We start from the raw sequence: 20,164 nt of genomic DNA, 5'->3' as shown, positions 1-20,164 counted from the left end.
GCATGTATATTTTAGAACATTTTGAATCCTCACAAAAGAAGAAAAAAAATTTTTGATCACCTATAAAACCATACTCAGAGGTAGCCAGTGGGAACACTTCACCCAGCTTTTATGTAAACATAGAATTTTAAACAAAATTAGTATCTTAGCATCTTATTATATGTATCATTTTGTCTTCTGCTTGTTTTACTATTTTATCACAACTCATTCCCTATGTCAGAAGATAGTATTCTACAAGTTGATTTTTAATAACTATTTAATATTCCATCACATGGATTTCTTAACCCTGTTACTGGACACTTAGATTATTTCCAGTTCTCCCTGTTATAAACAACCCTTTGTATGCACATTTCTGCTTATTTCCTAAGGGAGTGAAGGCTGTCACAAGAGACCTTTAGGTTCCAGAAGCTTCTTAGGGTTGTCTCTGAATTCTGCCCTGGCCAAGGGCTCAGCCCCCAGGGCCCTGTGTAGGGTCAGTACTGGGGGGCTAGCCCTGGCATCTTATTTTTAGAGAAAAACACAAGTCTCCCCGGAGCTGACTTGACAGGGCAGTGTTGAGCACTCACTGCATGCGCAGCACCGGCTGCCCATGTTGACAGCCGCCCTGTGAGGTGCTGTCATCAGCCCCTTATGGACGGGGACCCTGGGCCCGAGGAGCAGAGGCACTGGCCCAAGGACCTCCTGCCTGTCCTGTTGTGAGAAGGACACATGAATGATTCTGAAGCAGAAAACGGCCCCTCGACCTCCCAAACTATGGGCCAGGAATTGGGGGTTCCGCTGAGCCTGTCAGGGTGGGGATGGCACGAGATAATGCTTAGCACGGTGCCTGCTCATGGGCAACACTCAGTGAGTGGTGGCAAGGAGGATAGGCAGGAGGAGGAGGAGCAGCTGCCAGGAGGTGAGGTTAGAGCCCCTGGGACAGGAGGCTCTGCAGAGCGTCTGGCCGCCTGGTAGAAGGCTCCGAGGGCAGGGATGAGGTCTGCTGATCCCAGCCCCGCCCCGCCCGCGACAGATGAGCACGGTGCGTGGAGCACAGGTGTCAGCAGCCGCGTCCCCTCAGTCTCTCTCAGAGGCCTCTGGGGTGTTGGTGGGCAGGAGCTGTATGAGTTTCCTATTGCGGCCGTAACAGAGTTCGCTGATTTAGAGGCTCAAACAACACAAGTTTATTGTCGTACCGTCGTGGAAGTGGGAAGTCTGAAAAATCTCATGGGCTGAAATCAAGGCGTGGGCAGGACTGGCTCCTTCTGGAGAGAATCCCTTTCCTAGCCTTTTCTGGCTTCTAGAGGTGCCACATTCCTTGGCTCATGGCCTCTTCCTCCATCTCCTAAGAGGGATGTTGTGCCTCTCTCTGACCACAGCTGGGAAAGGTTCTTCACTTTTAAGGATTCATGTGATCAGATTGGCCCCACCTGGATAATCCTAGCTGCTCTCCCATCCCCCGGCCCTCAACTTCATCCACCTGCCGACTGGATTTGGACTGTTCTGGATTTGTTCCTGGGCTGAGGAGCTTCCTGCCAGAGGCCCCACCGGCCCCATCTTTTGCCTACCTCAAGGCAGAGGTTCTGGGAACTCGGGCAGATTCTCTGCTCAACCAGAAGCTTCTCTTCCTCTCCTCAACTCCATGGGGCAGGCACTATTATCCCCAGTTTACAGGTGGGCAAACTGAGGCCCAGAGAGGCCAGAAAATGTGCTCATTCCCCCACAGCTGGCAAGGGGCAAGGCTGAACCGTCAGTGATGGTTGGACCCTAAACCCAGGCCTCCACGGGGCCCACCGCCTGCCTCTGGGGATATGGCCTTCCCTGGCTCTCACTTAGCCACAGCCCTGCATTCTTTCCCGAGGGTGGCAGCCCTTCCTGCCCCGTTCCCAGAGCAGCCGGCTTCTCTCAGGGACAGAAGGGCCGTGGGGCAGCCCTTGTTAGTGGGCTTGTGTGAGTGCGGAGGAATCTGGGAGCCCCACCGGGGCAGAGCCTCACCGTGGCTTGCATGTTGGGGGTGAAGGTGTGGATGGCAAAGGACCAGTCTGTCCCGGCCAGAATGGCAGGGGCTCTTCCTAGTCTGGGCACTGACTGGGGGCCCTCGGGGTGTCTCTTTCCCCAGCTGCGGCACAGCATGCTGACCTGTGCACGGCTGAGCAGCTTTGAATGAGAAAATGAGAGGGTTCCCAGGGCCACGTTTGAAGCTGGGGTGGCACTCGGTCCACGATGGTGGGTGAGGATGTGCACCCCAAGGCTGGGACTCAGTGTGGGCACAGACGGCGTTCCCTCCAAGCTGCCTGCTGCAGCCACCCCCAACCCCAGGGCCAAGGCCTGGGCCTGGCATGGGAGGAGTTAAGCCACTGCGGCGGGCACCTTGGCACGGCGTGCTGCCCGCCCCCACCGCTTTTCTTCCTTTTTGCCTTTTTCCTTCTTAATTAATCATACGCTGCTGCCCAATTTAAATATGGAAATGCCCAGGCCGGGCGATGCCATTATTCCTGAGGCCGGGCGGGCGGTCCGGGGCTCTGGGCTGCGGGGAGCATCATGGCATCGCCTCTTTTCTGGTGTGTGTGAAATTATGTGCACAAAAGGCGTCTCCTTATCTGAGTGTGTGAACTAAATAAATAAATAAGGGCTTTTGTTTGTTTGCCGGCTCCTGCACATGACTGTTTTGACTAAAGCGCCCGTGTTGTCTGTGCCTTTCTGGGGCTCAGGAGACGCGGGCAGGGGGAGGCCCCCGCGGGCCGGCCCGGGGCTCTGGGCGGCCGCCGGGCATCTGGGCCTCTCCCTCCCCTGGCACCGCCTGCACCCCTCACCCCTCCCCACACACCCCTCGCCGGAAAGTTCCCGGCCCGGGCTGGGCTCCCAGGCAGCCTGGCACCGTGCCAGGCTCGCCGCCGAGCGCGGGCAGCAGGGTGGGGCGAGCGGAGGCACCGCCGAGGACGTGGCCGGGCGCCCCGGGCGTGAGCAGGACCCGAGGCCGGGAGGCCGGGGACCAGAAGGTGAGGGCACCCGGGCGCAGGGTGGGCGCGGGGCGGGCGCTCGGCGGGCAGCAGGCGGGCAGCCGGGCCGGAGCAGGCCTGGAGGGGGAGCGCGGCCGCGGAGGAGGCGGGCACAAAGCCGGGCAGTGCCAGGCATCCCCGCCGCTGCCTCCTCCCTCCTCCCTCGGCGGCCGGCTCCGCGGGGAGGCCGCGCGTGCACGGGGCCCCGGCCGGCCGCGCGGCAGGCAGACACGGCGCTGTGGCCGCGGGGCCGGGGAAGGCCGAGCAAGGCGGGGCCCAGCGCTGTCAAGGAGAAAAACATCCCAAGGCCTGCAAATTGCTGCTCTCAGCTTTTTTTTTTTTTCTCCTCCTGCTTGGGAGGAAAAAAACGCAGTGCTTCCTCTGGAGGCGGATGCAAAAAGGATGCAGAATTTTAACCATCTCCTGCACCGCGTCCCTCTCCAGCAGGGTCTGGGCCCAGGCCTGGCATGGTGGTCCCGCGGGAGAGGGAAGGGCCAGAGCGTTAGATGCCTCTTTCTGGGAGATGCTGAAAAGCCAGGCCTTGTAGGCATCCATGTCCAGAAACGGCCCGATGCAGGGGTGTGAGGACTGGGGTCAGGGTGCCCAGGGCCTGCATGGCTCTGGCATGTGGTGGCCGCTGGGCCCCATTACAGTCACCTCTCATGTCACCATAAGGCATGTTTGACCGGCTCATCACCTGGTGCCTGGGCACCGGGTATGAGACCCCAGCACTGTACTGTGGGGGGTCTTGGTTCTTTCTGATTTGGGGCTTTCAGCCTTGATAGCATTCTGGGCCTTTCTCATGACTGATTTTTGTGTTTTAAAAATAATACAGAAAGTTTTCTAGTGTCTGATGAGGGCTTCACACACCGTACATTCAGGGCAGGACTTAAGGACTGAATTCAGAGTGACGAAGGTGGTCTGGTCACCACAGGGATGGCAGACAGGCCTCCAGTGCAGCAGGAGGGGCCCACGCACCTCACAGGGTGAGGATGCAGGCGGGGAGTGGGTGCAATGTCAGAGCGATGGTCCAGGGAGGCACAGTGCATAGGGCCCACAAATATGTTTTAATTTTAACATCTTTTAGAATTAGAAGAAAAAACTGACTATAATAATAATGAGATATAATGATGAATTCAGCTTGGATTATATTCATCTTTATACCAATGTAGTCATAAAATATAATTTTTAATATTTATGGAGGAAGGACCATGAAAGTCATGATGGGGCCTTGGGCTGGTCCGGTTTGTCCCAGGACAAAGGGTCAGATGTCTGGCTCCAGGGGGGCCTTTGGGGGCCATCTGGGTGCCCTGTGAATCTGTCTTCTCTGAAGGCCAGCCGGGATGGGTTGGCACTGCCTGCTGTGAAGAGGGTCCAGGGCCCTCTCATGTGTGTGCATGTTCCTGTGCATACATATGTGTTTTACAAAGGATTCCCACACACATGAGTGTGCAAGACCTAATTATCAAGACGGGTGAACACAAGCCTGCGTCAGGTGTGGCCAGGAGGGCCTGGTGTTCCTGGCCCTTGGGTGAGGGGTTGTCACTGCGTGGGGAGACAACAGTGGCGCCTTCTAGCCATTGTCTCCCTGGGAGAAAGCAGGCTGCGAGGCCCCTTCACAGCCCACCCGCCATACCCACAGCCCAGCCCGGCTCTATCCAGTAGACACGTAAGGTGAGCCGCAAATGCAGCCACATCTGTAATCGAATGTGTTCTAGTAGCCACATTTTTTAAAAAGTAAAAATGAGTGCAATTCACTTTAATTATACAATTTATTTTATCTAATATATATCCAAAACAGTGTATTTCAATGTGTAATTAATATGAAATTATTAATGAGATGTTTCACCTTTTTTTCATACTACGTCTTTGAAACCCAGAGTTCAGATGGACTCTCCGAATTTCAAAGTCTCGATTTCCACATGTAGCATATGGTCGGGGGCTGCTTTATTGGGCAGTACAGGTTTAGCTGGTCCCCAAGCTGTGTGTCATGTTGTCCCTGTCCGTGTCCCCCACCCCCCACCCCCCGCCTAGAGTTGGGGAGACTGATTTTTCTGCTTTTTTGCTGGTGGCCCTTCTTGACCAGAGTAAAGGACAGTTCCCCTGCTAGTCAGGCCCCCGGCAGCTCTGAGAGCTGAAAGAATGGGTGTTGAGGCTGCAAGTTTCCAGGACGAGGGGGGACTGCTGTAAAAGGTTCTTCGGCCGTGCTCCCAGACGCCAGGGGGATGGTACAAAGGGTTGGCTTCAGGGTACAATAGTGGGGCGGTTAGTCACAGTGCCGGGCAGCGGGCAGGCAGACAGAGCTCCCTGTGTCTGCGCCTGTTCAGGCTGGGCCCTGCAGCCCGATTTCCCGGCCGGCTTCCCATCCCTGCCCTACTCCCCGATTAACCCCCTGCTGCCCGCTGCCTACCTGGCCGCCTGGCTGGGACATCCTTACCAGGCTCTGGTTTCTATCAGCCAGCCTAGCCAGAGGCAAACTCCTTCTAGAAGCTGGCCTCAGGCCTGCATGATTTCATTGGCATCTCTTGGGAAGGAGGAGTTGTAACAGCTCCGTCACCGTGGCTGTGCAGCCTTTGCAGCTCGAGGAAGGGTTTTCGTACGAGTTAGGGCTCCCTGTGTGCTTGGCTCCCTGCTTAAAGATCTCAGCAGCATTGGAGAGTATTCAGCAAGGGCTGTGCATTTCTGGAAACAATGAAAAGCCAAAACTGTGAAAAATTAAGGAGTGGCCCTGAAGCTGGTGCCTGCACTGCATGTTTTAAAGGGAGCAGCCTGATATAAATATTTTAATCCTGTGCATAGTTAGATGGATAAGATAAAATAAATTGGTCATGTCCCAGCCCTGTCTGGGGATACTTTGAAAGCAGGACTTCTGTCAGCATTTGCTATTTAGTAGTTACGGTTAAAATCTGCCCTTCTAAGTTGTAATCCTAGCGTCTCAAAGATGGAATTAGCTGTTTGTTGTGATTTGACAGTTAAATTATTAACACGGGGAGACAGTAACTGCCCCCCAAAAAGGTGTAAAACGCAGTTAACAGTCTCTCTCTCTCTTTAATTTAAAAATTATCTGTGCAGAGATTCTGTATTTTGGCTTTTCTTTGCTAAATTAAAGTGGCATGTGTTTTTATTGTAGAAGGCAGGGATGGTTTGCTGTGCCCTGTGTGAGGGGGGCAAGCAAAATAAAGACTCTTGAAAATGTGCCCGTCTACTTAACAGCTTAAAAATTCCGAGTGCCAGGCATTTTTCTTGGAGGAAATAAATGTCTCCAATTTATGCATCTTACCTGTTGATTACATTTTGTGATTTAATCCTTGCCTCAAACTGAGGATGTCTTTGGAATAGAAGAAGCCTGGGTCTGTGGTCCACGAGATGTGGTTCTGTCTGTTAAAAATCACAGAACACTGACTCCAGGCCCTGTCCCCTCTCCGGATGGAACTCGGTCTGTGTGCCACAGCTCATCCCACCTCTGCCTCCAGAGGACAGGCGATGGGAGACATATGTTCCACTCACATCATTTTGTTCTCATTTATTTTAAACCAGTTAAGATGATTTTAGCACAAAGAGTGGTGTATCTTACTTGCCTTCTGAGAGCCATTGGATTTTCAAGCTGGAGTACAATTTTTTTTCAAAATCCAAATTTAGAAATTGCCTTTTAGAGTAGAAAATAGCATGCTGATTTGCCTTTTAACTCACTTTTAAAGAAAGATACTTAAGATAAATACGTTTGATTTGTAGATTTGTTCCCAGCCATTGTTATCAAGGGGCTGGAAATGACCCGTTTTAAAAAAAATAAGAGAAAGTGTGTTCGCACACAGGTAGAATGAGTTCTTCTGGGGTGGACTCAAGCCCCAGAGGTTCCACAGACGTGGGCGTGAGTCACTGTCCTTTCCGTGTTCTTTCCTTCCCTGGAGGAGTGTGGCATTTGGCTCTAATGTCATCGTGTGAAAAAGACAGTCCCTGCCTGGCCAAGGCGTCGGCACACCTCAGCCTTGACACTTCCTGGTGCGACTGGCACGCTGGAGTACACCTCTCCTGTGATAAACAGAGCCTATGCAAATACTATCATTTTAAAGCAAACCCAACAAAATCTTCACTAACTGCAGTTCTGCCCTGGCCGCAGGCACCTCCTCCAGTAATGGAAAAAAAAAAAAATGGAATAACGGGAAACACACTAGATGCCTGGGGAAAATGTCTCCCCTGCAGGAGCCGGGATCTGAGGTCTGGGAGCTGCCTCGGGGACCTGGGAGATCCAAAGCCTCCATGCAAGGCCTGGGGCTCTTCAGTTTGCTCCTCCAAGCCTCAGTTTCCCAGATGTGAAATGAGAAGAAAAGGGTACCTCGCAGCCCACTGTGAAGGCTTGCTGCAGGAATATGACAACGGCAGCCAATGTTTGCCTAGCAAAGCTGGCCGGTTTCATTTTCTGTTTGAGAGTGTTTCTCTAAAGGGTACAGTGCTAGAGACACGTGAACCACCGTTATCATCTTAATAACTTTCCTGGCAATATATGATGATTATTATTTATGTTAAACTCATAAATATTAAAAGGAATTCATTTTATTCTTATAATGAATTATATCGGTTTTACTTAAAATAACTATAGTTGTATCGGTTGTATCCTTTTCTGATTATGAAAGCAATATAGGGTCATTGTAGGAAATTTGGAAAAGGCAGAAAACTGCTTGTAAGGGGAAGATGGTTCAGCATCCTCCCCATTCAAGCTCTGGTCACATTTCCACGTATTTCCTTCCAGGCTTTCTTCTCTGCCTTGTCGATTCTTGTAGCATCTATTTTCGGATAACTCCGTGACACTTTTCGGCGGGATCCTCCTGTCCTCTTGGCGCTTCTGTCTTTCAGGGGCAGTTCCTCCTTGCTGGCCTGCAGGCTGCCTCCTTTAGGCAAGCCGGGCACAGGCCCTGGTGTTCGGGGAGAAGACCTCAGGCTCCCTGGTACCCAGCCTTCTTCCCCTGCTGTTGTGGGAGCTGTGTCGGGGCAGGCCAGACAAACTGCGAACACAGCCCCATGGCAGAGCCCAGGCTGACTCAGGACGTCGGGGAGAAGGGGCGAGTGGCATAAGACACAGCCTCTGGCAGGGCCCAAGCCGTGGAGATGGAGAAGAGCCGGGCAGCAGAGGGTAGGGAGGTGGAAGACGGCGGGAATGTTGCAACATGGGGGCAGTGGTGAAAGGCAGGCCTGAGGTTTGAATTCTCGGCAAAGAAAGCCACTTGGGCCGAATGGGATGTGCTATTTCTTAGACGAGTAGAGTGACATCAGAACTGTTGAGATAATGTTTTCAAGGTGTTCAGCTTTATAGTCCTGACTTAGACCCACTAAGCGGTTGGGGGTTAGTGCCAAGGGACTTGGTAGAAACAGGCCAGCTTATTCGTGCAAGGGCACAATTCCCGAACTCTGTGTCGCAATCAGGCATGTGCCTCGGCTGTTCCCACAAATCCGTCAGGCAAAAGTTCCACATCACCAGGCCTCTGGAGGGAAACAAACCGATTTCCATATTGCTTTCTGGAGTAACTGTGACCTGACAGGAATTCTAGAATTTCCAAGTTCATTTCTGATAGGATAAATGGAGTCTGTGGGGTCTGCCTTAACCTCCTTAGAATAATACAGCGGCGTCAATGTCTTAACAACAGATCACTAGAGATTTATTAGTAACCCACACTGCAGACAAACTTCACAGGCAAAGCCATTGGTTGTAGTGTTAGTTATAGGAGAGAAATTATTAGCAAGAGATGAAATCTGGAAATAATAGGGAATGCTGGGGTAAATTATCACATAACAAAATAAGGGAATATTTTGTCACCGTTAAAATGCTGTTGACAAAGAGTTTGTAAGGGCATGGGGATGTATGGATACATTTCACAAACGGTAAATATGTATGTAAATTATGTAATTGTATGCATATGTTCACTGTTGGGAAGGAAACACAATAGAATATTATTTCTGGATAATGGCGTGTAGGTGAATCTTCCTTTTTCCATGTATTTTATACTTGAATTATTTATATTTTATACTCACTACTTAAATTATCTTTATTTTAAATATCTATCTTTATATTTTACTCTGAAATTATTTAGCCTTTGCTCTGTCTTCTCTAAACACGTGGTATTTTTATAAGCAGGAAAAAAATTTTTTAAAGGCTCGTGAGTAGAAATATACACAAATGGCATATTTTTCTCCAAAGAGCAATGGATAGATGGCATGTAGCAGAAATATTCGTTAGGCAACGAATATGAACAGTAAGTAAATATTATTCGTTCTCTTATAAAAGATTCGTACACTGATAGATGATTAATCAAACACTGCATGGGTTCCCTTAACCAAACATATGTACTTGCACAACTCAGGCATAAGAATCTCAATTAAGATTTTGTGTGAACTTAAGAAGTGTTTTTGTCTCCTAAACAATAGCACTAAGAAGGAAAAAAAGGCATTTTCGTTATTCTTGGATACTTGGTCGGATGACCACCCTCCCATGGTTAGACTTTATGCTCAGTTTTGAGGTTGTGCTTTCTGCTTTTACTGTTTGGTGTTTAAAGGCAATTTAAAAGATTCTGCAGGGTCATATCTGGAGAAGTATATGGATCTTGGATTCATAATACCACATGATAAACTGTGGTCTTTGGGTGGAAATCTTAGGGGTTTATTTATACTCATCATTTGCCTTCTTTAAAAAAAGAACGAAAAAAATTTTTCCCCCAGCGTGTACTTCCCAGGACTTCTGTATCTCCAAAGATTTTTCTGCCCACTTAAGTCACCTGCTGATTCAGGGCCAGGGGTGCATCGCTTGTGTCAAGATAAGACACAAGAATTTTCCTTTTTAACCACAATGCTATAGGATTTTGTGATATGGAAAAATCTGTCCATGTTTCCATCTAAAATAGTTGAGCCTTCCAGCAAGTGCCATTTGCTTCCCGGTGAAATGAATTCCCGGGACCAGCAGCGTTGGGAAGGGTCGAATCTTTAACACGCAGGGGGCTTCGGGAAATATCAGTGCCCTGGTTGGCTTCAAAGGCCGGCGGGGGGCTCTCAGAGAGACCCCCGCTCGGGCTGCACGAGGCGCAGATGAGCCGGACCAGCGGGGACCCGCCGTCGAGCGCAGAGCCCCCGCCACGACGCGCGCGCCGCTCACCGCGCAGGCCCGGCGGGCGCAGCCTCAGTTTCCCCGGCTCCTCGGCGGGCGGGGCCGGCGGGGACCCGGGCCGGGAGGGACCGTGCGCGAGGCCGGCACGGGAGGCGCCGGCTGGGAGGTCCCGCGGCCTCGGGGGCGCGACCCTCTAATCCGCTTTAGTCAATATATTGTGCGCTTTCCTTGGGCAAAGTAAACAGGGCGGGCGGACAAAGCGGCGGCCGCCGGCCCGCGACTCCCTGACCCCGGGGTCGCGCCCTTTGTTCGCCCTCAATGGGGCCGACCCCCGCCGCCCGCCCGCGGCTAATTGGGGCGCGTGCCGCCGCCGCCCGCCCGGCCTGGGCGCGGACGCCGAGTCGGACCCCAGATCCCGGACCCCGACCTTCGCCTGATGCAGACTCGGCCCGGCCCCCGATTCAGACTCCAGGCCTCGGTTCGGACCCGGCCCCCGGCCCGCGTGGACCCGGCCGCAGGCTCAGACGTCAGGCCCCTCGCCCCCCTGGATGCGGACCCCAGGCCTCAGACCTGAGGCCGACCCGGCCTGGCTCTGGCCCCTCCCTCGTCCGGCCCCCTGCCCGCCACCCTGCGCCGTGAGCCCGGGGCCTGCCTGGAGGAGGCGCGCGGGGCCCTCCCCGCCCCGCCCGGACCCGCCCTGACCAGCCTAGCCCTGACCGGCCTCCCGCCCCGGTGGCGGACGTGCCTGTCCCGCAGACGGACCTCAAGCAGCCACGGCGGCCACGGGGGCTGCCTGTCACCCAGCGGGGGGTGAGGGGGCAGCAGCAACACTGCTGCCCCGGGTCCCACGTCGGGAGCGGCGGGAGGCGCCTCTGCAGGGCCCTTGAGGACCTCCGCCAGCCCGGTGGTGACCCAGAGAAGAGAGGCCGACGGTGTCTGTTTTGCTTTCTTTGCTCTTTATTTCCGCTGGGAGTCCGACAGGTGGGAAAGAAGAGGGGCCGGGGAAAGCAGAATCCCCGGGGAGGGAGGACAGGACCCCCCAGACACCTTTCTGCGTGGGCTCTCCCCCAACCCTTCTTTTCCCTCCACGTCACAGCCTGTCCAGAGGCTGGGGTAGTTCTGGGCAAGCCCGGGGATGCCCGTGGGTGAAGGCAGTTGACACTCAGTTCCGGCCTTGACTATTCCTTGTCCTCTGGGTTCTTTGTTTTTTCCTCAAATGCTGGACAAGGTTATAATTTTTATCCCAAGAAGCTTTTGAGACTTAGCTCCTTGTAACTTTTTTTTCCCAAGGGTTTTGCCTGTTTTTTTAAAAGCACTTTCTCTTGTAATTAGGTGCGAAAAGGAAGCAAGAGAAAGGGGTCTTGGAAGCCTTTGCTCTTGAAGACGGACTGAGTAGCTTCCAATTCTTGGCCAAGCCAGGCAAGGCCCTCTGGCCCAGTCTTCATTTACTTCATTGTTTTGTTCACCTGGCTTTGCCAGGGAGACTTTTAAAAATGTTAAGTTTGTTTCTGAGCTGGTCATTTGTGGGGTGGAATATTCTAGTGCGGAATTTGGCTCTGGGAAGCCTCGGTGTTCTGGAGTCACCGGGCAGTGTCTTGCTCTCCTGAGGACCAGCCTGGGGTGGGGGTCCTGCGTGTGCCACGCGTCGGAAGGAGCAGGTGCATCAGTAAATGTTAGGGGTGGTGCTAATCTGCCGGAACGGGAGCCCTCTGGAGACGTGCCCTGCTCTTGTGGCCTTCCATAGACCTCTTCCCCAAACACCCCAATTCCTCTTTCTTTATCCCTTCCTCACTGTCCTTCCTCCCACTGTCACAGCGCCCACCTGTCCTTTCTCTTTTCTGAGGAACAATAACTCCATCTGGTCGGCATAGATGTGCCACTGCAGAATGCTGATGTCCGGGCCCGGGACCCTGGCCACGCTCCGGGAGAGAACCGCCACGGTGAGGCTCTCCGCAGGGAGCCATTCATCAGCCCTCTCCTTGCTGACATGAGACTTTGAGATTTCCCCAGGTCGTCCTCGTCACCCGCTAGGTCTTTTACGCTGAGACCACGGGCAGGGGCCTGCCAGGTTCACAGAGGCCCAGAAGCAGAGTGGGTCTCAGGTGGGGCTCAGAGCCCCCCTGGCTGCTTGGCGGGGAGCCCCTGGTGGCGGGGATCCCCTGGTTGCGGGGCACTGACGCCCCAGCAGAAAGGGCAGTGGACAGAGAGCATCGTGACCCTTCAGCTCAGGCGAGGCGGCTTTGTTACGAGGACTCTGGCAGGCCCAGCAGGGAGCTCGAGTCTGCGATTTTACACCGGAGATGGACTCGTCCCAGCCCAGTTTTGAGGGGGTGATCAGGATGCACCTGGCAGGGAAGGGTGGACACCTTGGATGACCGGCCGGCTGCGGGGGAGGGGGGGTGCAAAGCTGGCCGGCTGAAGGCTGTTCCGAGACCCACGTTTCAATGGGGCTCTGTTTTGCCTGGGAACGGTTCTTACCTATGAAATAAGCCTATGTGTGTATGAGTGCGAAGAAGTGGGTGGTGATATTTTTCTTAAAAAAAAGGCAAAAATAACAAAGTGGCATGTGTGCCTGGGGGTCCCAGGTCTGTGCAATTTTGGGCCAAGTCGCTGCTTCCCCTCTTGGGCCTCGGTTTCCCTGGCCTGTAAGGAGATGTGACAATTCTGGTTCTGTCTTCCTCTCGGGTATCACCTTAGGAAAAACCCTCGCTGTGAGGCTGTTGTTTTGTGCTTAAAATGTTAGCGACTCACGTGGCACCTAGCACTTACAAATGCTTGGGAGTTTGTGTTGATTTGAACTGTATCGAAATCCTCTGCAGTGGCTGTCAGAAGGGTATGGGCCGAGCATGAGAAATTGAGCAAGATACAGAGCATGCCAGTCCCCTCAAGGCCTTTGACAATGACAACAAGATGGCCCCCAACTTGGGGGATTGGATCTGATGGTTTGGAGGCCCTCCTTTTCCTGGCTTGTACACCTCGGAGCCCTGAATGTTTATCCTAAGGTCCAAGGCCAGACTCTGTCTGCAGCCGCGCCCAGCCTGGCTAGGGTAAGGGTCCGAGTGCCCAAACCTGTACCCAGTCCACCCAATTTGACCTCAGGCTCAAGGGGTCAGGCTCAAGTGGCTTCCAGAGCGTCCGGGCAGAGAGTGCACACCTCAGCCCCGGGCCCCTTGCCTCACCCCCCCAACGCCGAATGGCTGCTTTGTGCTAACGACGATGAGTGAGGTCAGCTTGGTTTGCCCTTCACAAAATTTCATACTGCAGGGGAAGTTTTCTTGCATCTGAGGTCCATCCTTGTTATCTACAGCAGGTTCTGTTTTCACCGGCTTTGGTGTTTGTATGTGTGTACTGAAAAAGGGAGACGGCGGGTAGGACCTGCCTTTGCTGGGCTGGGGGCTCGCCATCAGCCCCTCAAATCCGCCCCAAGCCGTAGGGGCAGCAAAACTTTTGTTTCTTTACACACATACATGCTCAAGTGCATACACATGCGCGCGCACACGCCTCCCAGGATATTATCCTCGTGTTGCTAACATTTAATGTTCTAATATTAAAGTTTGAGGCACCAGCAGACTGTCTTGAAAGGCTCATTCAGCCTGTCTGCCTCGGAGCTATTTTATTTATAAGTCTTCTTGTCACGTCAAAGAACTCTGTGTTTCTTGCAGACTGTGTTCGGGTGGTTGAGTGTTTTGGTTTTTGGCTACAGCTGGTTAATTTTTCCGAATCTGTAGATCCAGGTGTGCGTTGAGAAGTTTTTTCCCAGCGCAAGAAGTTTCCCAGTGAGCCTTGGAGTCCTCCTAGAAATTTCCGGTATTCTACGTGTGAGAGACTGCCAGTTTCGGAGAAATTGTGAGAGAGAGGGAAAGAGGCTTGGGTGCCTGCGTCCACTACCTCCGGCTGGACGAGGAGCCTGGGAAGGGTCCTCTTTGGGAGCAGGATCTTGGAGCATATTTAGAATTCAGAGTTGAAAACTGGTTAACGGATAAGATATGAGCAAGGGCGTTAACTTTGATGGTGGTTGACAATCCCTGCCCGTGATCATCGTCAAAAACCGAGCACGGGAGTGAAAATGCCTGTCCGCCTCTCCCGTTCTGTTGAAATCCATTTTAAAAAGATATGTTCATCATGGGGAAATTATATAGACTCTTATTTTCAAGGTTAATGCCATCCGTTGTCTGATTGCTTACATTACCACTTTCTTTTGGTTAAAAAGAAAACAAACTTCATGTTCTTTTAAAATTAGGAATTACACCGAAAGTTGCTCTATAAATAGCAGGAAACAAAACAGGACAAAAGCAGTGGCTTTCTTTTTTAGTATTTTTCTTTGCGGCTATTAAATATTATCCTGTTTTGCAGTGGTAGATTTAGTTAAGCTATTTCTTCACTTTTTGTAGAAAGGGCATATGTGAAAAATCCCACCTTAACCTTGTCTTTCTGTTAACTGGATCTAAAATCTATGATATTTAGACATAGTCAGGAGAATGAAACTATTACATATTAAAGCAAATTACTCACCTGTGTTGTATGAAATCATATTAGATTTTGTAAAAAATAAAATGAGAATATTTCAATAAATAAGCCCGGCGTGGTCAAATTTCAAACAACTTGTAATTGACCCCCCCCCAAAAAAAACCCTCATTCTGCATGTGATTATTTTGCAGGCAGTTTAGGTTTCGTTGCGACCATTTTAAAGAAGTGATCTGTGAAGTTTTGATTTAAAAAAAGTTCTTGCTGTCCCTTGCAATTTGACAATGAACTGTTTGAGTTCTAAATCAGGGTTTATTTCCTTTCCTTTTTTTTCTTTATTCTAGAGGGCTTATAATTTACTTAGCTCACTAAATAACTGTATGACTAAGAAATGATACTGAAGTTCTCATTTCATTTGTGGGGAAGAAAAAAATTAAACTGACTTTCATTAGTATTTCAGCATTATTTAAAACATTTTTAACTAAACATTTGATAGTTTTTAAAGTTTAAAATTGCTTTAAATTTTTCATATCTAAATTCTGCTTAGATGTAATTCAAAAAGCATATGGGGTCATTAAAATAACGACTATTTCAGGCCCCTTAAAGGACTGATATGATGCAAAAATACTTCAAATAAATCAGTGCTTTGCAACTGTGAAAGGAAGGCATTCTTTGGACATTTGAGGAATGAAATGCTTTTCAAATTTTCTGATGTCCTTTCATTTTCGTGGAAATCGGTACCTCCTTCTCCCAGAAACTGTTAAACTCCAAATTCTATATATCTTTAATTGCTAATAAACATTTCCTATAAGTGGCATGATAAATTCTTTAGAAAAATGTTAATTTCTCTAAATTTATGATGATTCCATTTTAGAAATTGCAGGATTGAGAGATTAAAATAAATTCAGCACCGACTTCTCTTTGAAAGGTAATTTTGATTTTTTCAAAATTTAGCTTGTATTGTGCTTTTTCTCATTCCTGATATGAAGCCAAGAATCAAGTTTTGGCATTTGATGTACGCATATAGAACTGGAGATCTTGGCCCGTCAGCCTCAATTCACATTTTCTGATTTGTGTTGTTAGTACTTTGGAATGGAAAATATTAATCGTAATTCCTCATCCGTGAGGGGAAAATTTTCATGCCAGCGTGTATGTATTACATACAGTATATTTCCATATTTATATTTATAATTGAACGCATGTTTATCGTAGACGTCTAGTTGTTTTATGTTCTCCTTTTATTTGAAAAATAATAACCCCTTAAGAATGCTTTCAGGGTTGTTAGACTTTTTTTTATATATACATACACAGGTAACACATGATGAAAAGTGAATGTGTGGACTTCCAAATTGTGTAAAATATGGTGAAACAGCAGCTCACAGACCGTTTCTAAGCAGACGTGTGATTGCCCAGTTGTGGGGTTACTGCCCATCGGTCAGGAGGGAACAGAGGGCATGCTGTTGATCACTGCCGGCTGCAGGCACTCTAACTGTGTCCTTTCTATTTTTCTAAAAAGGAAAGAAGGTATAGAACTGGTATGGCAGGTGCTGGTTTTTAGAGGGCGAGGGGCTGCTAATGCCGCCTCCTGCCCGGTGCTTTGTTCCGCAAACATGCTTGTCCTGTGGCCAGAGTTTCATTTCTGTTGTTAGTTAACTAATGCCAAGTTTGACATGAAACTGAGTGAACTGAAGCGAAAGATTCGGAAAAACCCTTCATTACGTTTGGAAGGAAGAACCCTTTCTGTGGATGCTGCCTCACTTTTCCTCGCCCAGCCTGAGACCCTGTAAACTCTGTCTGACTTCTGTCTAAGCCAGTCGGCTTCCTTCCCCTCTCCTCTTCCTGAACTATCTGCGTAAGAAAACAAAAATGCTTACCCAAGGTGAACTGATGATGATAGGTTTGTGCGTAAATAAGTGAGAGCAAAACTGGACCCTTCGTAAAGTGGGAGTACAAGTGATTACGACATAGGCATGTCAAAATGGAATCCCAAAGCTGCAGACTACTTTGAGACAAAGGCAAAAGAAAAAAAAAAACATAGCTTCTTAGCGACTCCTCCAAAGGACGCCTTGGGAGGACTGAAGAAGTGGCATCTTACTCAGGAGCTGCCACCAGCTCGCCATCTCAAATGTCTTGGGCCGGCTTTAAAAACATCATTGTTCTTGGGTGTGCAGGTTGGATGTTCAAAATCGATGTGAAAATGTAAGCTTTCAGTTACGCTCATCCTACTTGCTTTAATTAGACTAGATGCATCTGTTTACGAAGTCCTCAGAATGCCTTGGAGACGAAAAATTTTAAATTATTAAATGTCACTACATTGAGAAAAGAAAACCCCGAGTGCCCCCAGCCTTCTGAGGCTGAAGTGCGGCCGAAGCCTGAGCAGGGACGCATGGGCTGGGGGGCATAGCAGGAAGTTGCCGGTTGCATTCCCATTAGGCAGATCTTGGGAGAAATCAGGAAAAAATAACCGTATAAGGCTGATACTATAAACATCCTGGGACAGCAAGAGCCTTCCTATGACTTATTTTTCTGGTGTGGCCCAGAGCTCAGACCAAGTTCTGCCTTCGGGAAACTTGTCCATCATAAGGCTCACCAACAAAGTAAATTTTCCAGGTTTCCTTTTTGATAATTTGAGCACACTTTTTAATATTATTTATTTTGAATAATATAATATGATAGTGAGTTAGAAAAAGACTTTAAAAAACCAACCTGAATGGAATTCCTGAATTCCATTGGAATTACCTGAATCCTATTATTTTCCTTGACTCAAGCAGAATTTGATTTCTGAATTTGCAACCAAATTATATGTAAATTCTTGCCGAGTATAGAGGGGATTAAAAAAAAACAGTGTGTGTTCTTGAATATTGTTCTGACTCACCCAATTTCTTGTTTTACCGAAGAAAAGTTGGGAGGAGGAAAAAGGCATTAAATTAACTTATTACTGTGTGTGAGAGCAAGGAAAAAAAAATCAGCTAATAAAAAGGTTAGTAAGCCGGTATGATTATACAATGATTTCAGGTGGAAATTGCAAAGCTAATATCCTGGCATTTAGTCATTGCCTTCAGTAATGATACAGTCGTCAAATTTGTATTTGTGCCAATGGAACACAAGTTGTAAGTGGCATAATGGAAGATAATCTCTTTTTCTTTGTGGCTTTTTTAATTCAATGTTTTAATCCACCCATTTAATCACAAAACATATATCACATTAGTTATAATATTTATAGTGTTTAGGAAAGTGATTATAAATAGATTATAGTGTGGTTGGTGGATGCAATATTTTTATGTGTGTGTGAACATATCTCAAAGGTATGCAGTGTTTCCAGAGTTTTGCACTTGGGAACGGTTTTACGTGAGAACAGTAACCATATATTTATTTTCAAAATCCCCGTTCAGTTGTTACCGAGCTTGCTCATTATTTTGGAAAAACAAGATTTGGTATTAAAAGGGCCCGATACTTCTGATGTTTAGATCTTTGCATTCAGCCTAGTTTCAAAGCAGTTTTGTTGTTCTGGAGTCCTCACGTTTGCTAAACCACAAAATATCTTTAATATGTTTTCTAAAGTAGTTGAGCCATACCGTTAAGATGAGGGACAGGCGGAATTTATAATGGCCGTTAGTGGCTGGGTTCTTCCTTGGTGTGGCCGGAGCAGGAGGAGGGTGATAGCGGGTTCTGTGTGGTTTTTGGGACTGCCCTGCACATACTCATCTCGTGGGGACGTGTTTGCTCACCCTGCACATCCCAGTCGGGCTGGGAATTATAATAGTGAAGAAAATTACAAAGGACTGTGCTAGACGAGAGATTGTTTTTCCCTGCGTGCGTATTGCTAGAATGTGGGTATGGCATTCCCGAGGCTCAGACTGCTGAGAGAACCATCTTTTTCTGAGAAAGGAGGAACACAGAATTCCTGGGCTTCCAGCTCTGGACCCCCCTAGCCCTCGAAACTGGGAGAGCCAGCCTGGACCTTCCTCAGGGAAAGAGTGAAACCCACCCCACTGTGAAATCACCCCTGTTTGGGCTGTCTCTGCTCCTTGTCAGCAGCTATGGAAAGTGAAAGTTGGTCAGGATTTCAGTGAAAAGATTAACCGGAAAACATGTCTACTACATTTTCAAAAGCTGAATTTTCTCATAGGAAAAAAAGCTATCCCTAGAAAGGAGAGGCCACAGTAAGAGTCTAACACCAAGGAAAGCAATTTGGGGAGATTTCTTAATATATCCTGGGTTTTTTTCCCTCCCTCCCTTTCCCGCCTCAAAATCATGTATGTCATAGAGTAGTGGCAGTGGTGTGGGGGTGTCCAGCACAATTCGAGGATGAGGTCCAGGGTGTCTCGAAGGTGGGCCAGTGGGCAGCTGAGGCCCTGGGAGAGCTGCTCCAGCTGCCCCAGCCCAGCCTTGTCCATGTGGCCATTCTCTCTTCCTGGGCAGTGAATCCAACGTGAAGTAGAGTTTCCTGGGAAGCAGGGCACACGAGGAACTTTTGAATTTACCAATGGCATAAAAAGTATATATATTTTTATGACAACGGGGAAGTTTCAATTGGTTGACGGAAATGGCGAGATGTGACGTCAAGGGACATTGGTTAGAATGCCAAGGCCGGCTTGGGGGGTGGGGGGCTGGGGGGGAGACAGGCACAGAAACGTTGGGATGGGGCCCAGGAGGCCTCGTTTCAATTGGGCCCCCGTCGCAGGCGTCTGGGGACAGCCAGGTCCATCTGACTCTGGGCGAGGGCATGCCCAAGCTGGGGGAGGGGGTCCGAGCGCAGTGACCTCGTGTTGGCGTCCCCCAGCACCAGAGGCCCAGGCCGGCCCCTCTGCGGGGAAACCACTCAGGCGCCCCTGCGGAGGCTGCAGGAAAAGCTGCTTCAGCCTCCCTGGCATTCTAACCAGTGTCGGGACCCTGGAGTCCAGCCGGTCGCGGCCCCGGGGAAGGGCGCGGGGAGGAACCGCGCTGCCAGGGGGCAACAGCGTAGTCGTCCGGCTCCGAAAGAGCAAAGCTGCGGCCTAGCACTTCTTCCCGCAGGTCTTGCGCCCTGGGCCAGGGGAGCAGGAAGTTGTTTCTGCGGGGAAGGAAGACAGCGAGCTCGGAGCTGGGCAGCAGCTCCGGGCACGGTGCCCCCGCCCATCCCACGCCTCCCGGGCCACCGTGAGGGCACCCCCCCATTCGCCAGGCACCTTGCGCACCCCCTCCATCTCTGGGCACTGTGCACTGCCCTCCTCCACTTCACCAGATCCCGGGCACCGTGCCCCACCCTCCACAGGGCCGGCGGTGTCCGGGAAGCCGCCGGGAGGTCGCCCCTGGTGCGCGCCCTGCCCCGGGGAAGCCTGCTGCCACCGTCGACCCCGACCTCTGTCCTGGGACCTCGTCTGGAGATCCATGGCGCACAGCGGCCTCGCAGGGACGAGCCCGGCGACCGTGGCTGCTGTCCGCGGCGCGCACGGGGCTGCGGTCAGGCCAGGGACCGTCGGTCCGCCCGGGATCCCCTAGCCGGGCCCGAGCGTGCGCGCGCGCGCCCTGCTGCCCGCAATCATGGCAGCCGGCGCCTCGGAGCGCAGCCGCCGAGCACGCTTCGGCAGCTGCCTCGGTGCCAGGGCGGCGAGGGCGGGCTAGGGCCGGGGCTTGCGCCTGTCCGCGCCCC

At 50.5% G+C, this 20,164-nt stretch overlaps 2 long non-coding RNA genes across 2 annotated transcripts; one reads left to right on the top strand and one right to left on the bottom strand.

Annotated features, from left to right (window-relative positions):
- Positions 1–2,990: 2,990 nt before the first annotated feature.
- Positions 2,991–14,659, top strand: LOC139045020 (uncharacterized). The gene is made up of 2 exons (XR_011502524.1): positions 2,991–11,049; positions 11,401–14,659. It is a non-coding gene; the product is annotated as an uncharacterized lncRNA (long non-coding RNA).
- Positions 14,660–19,024: 4,365 nt separating this feature from the next.
- LOC139045019 (uncharacterized) lies at positions 19,025–20,012 on the bottom strand. Its single transcript, XR_011502523.1, has 2 exons — positions 19,874–20,012; positions 19,025–19,585 (listed from the first exon to the last, which is right to left on the bottom strand). It is a non-coding gene; the product is annotated as an uncharacterized lncRNA (long non-coding RNA).
- Between the last annotated feature and the right edge of the window lie 152 nt (positions 20,013–20,164).

The sequence above is a fragment of the Equus asinus genome, chromosome 4 (genome assembly GCF_041296235.1).
Source record: "Equus asinus isolate D_3611 breed Donkey chromosome 4, EquAss-T2T_v2, whole genome shotgun sequence".
Lineage (NCBI taxonomy): Eukaryota > Metazoa > Chordata > Mammalia > Perissodactyla > Equidae > Equus > Equus asinus.
Note: the sequence above shows the minus strand (reverse complement) of the source record. Positions and strands in the feature narration are given on the sequence as shown.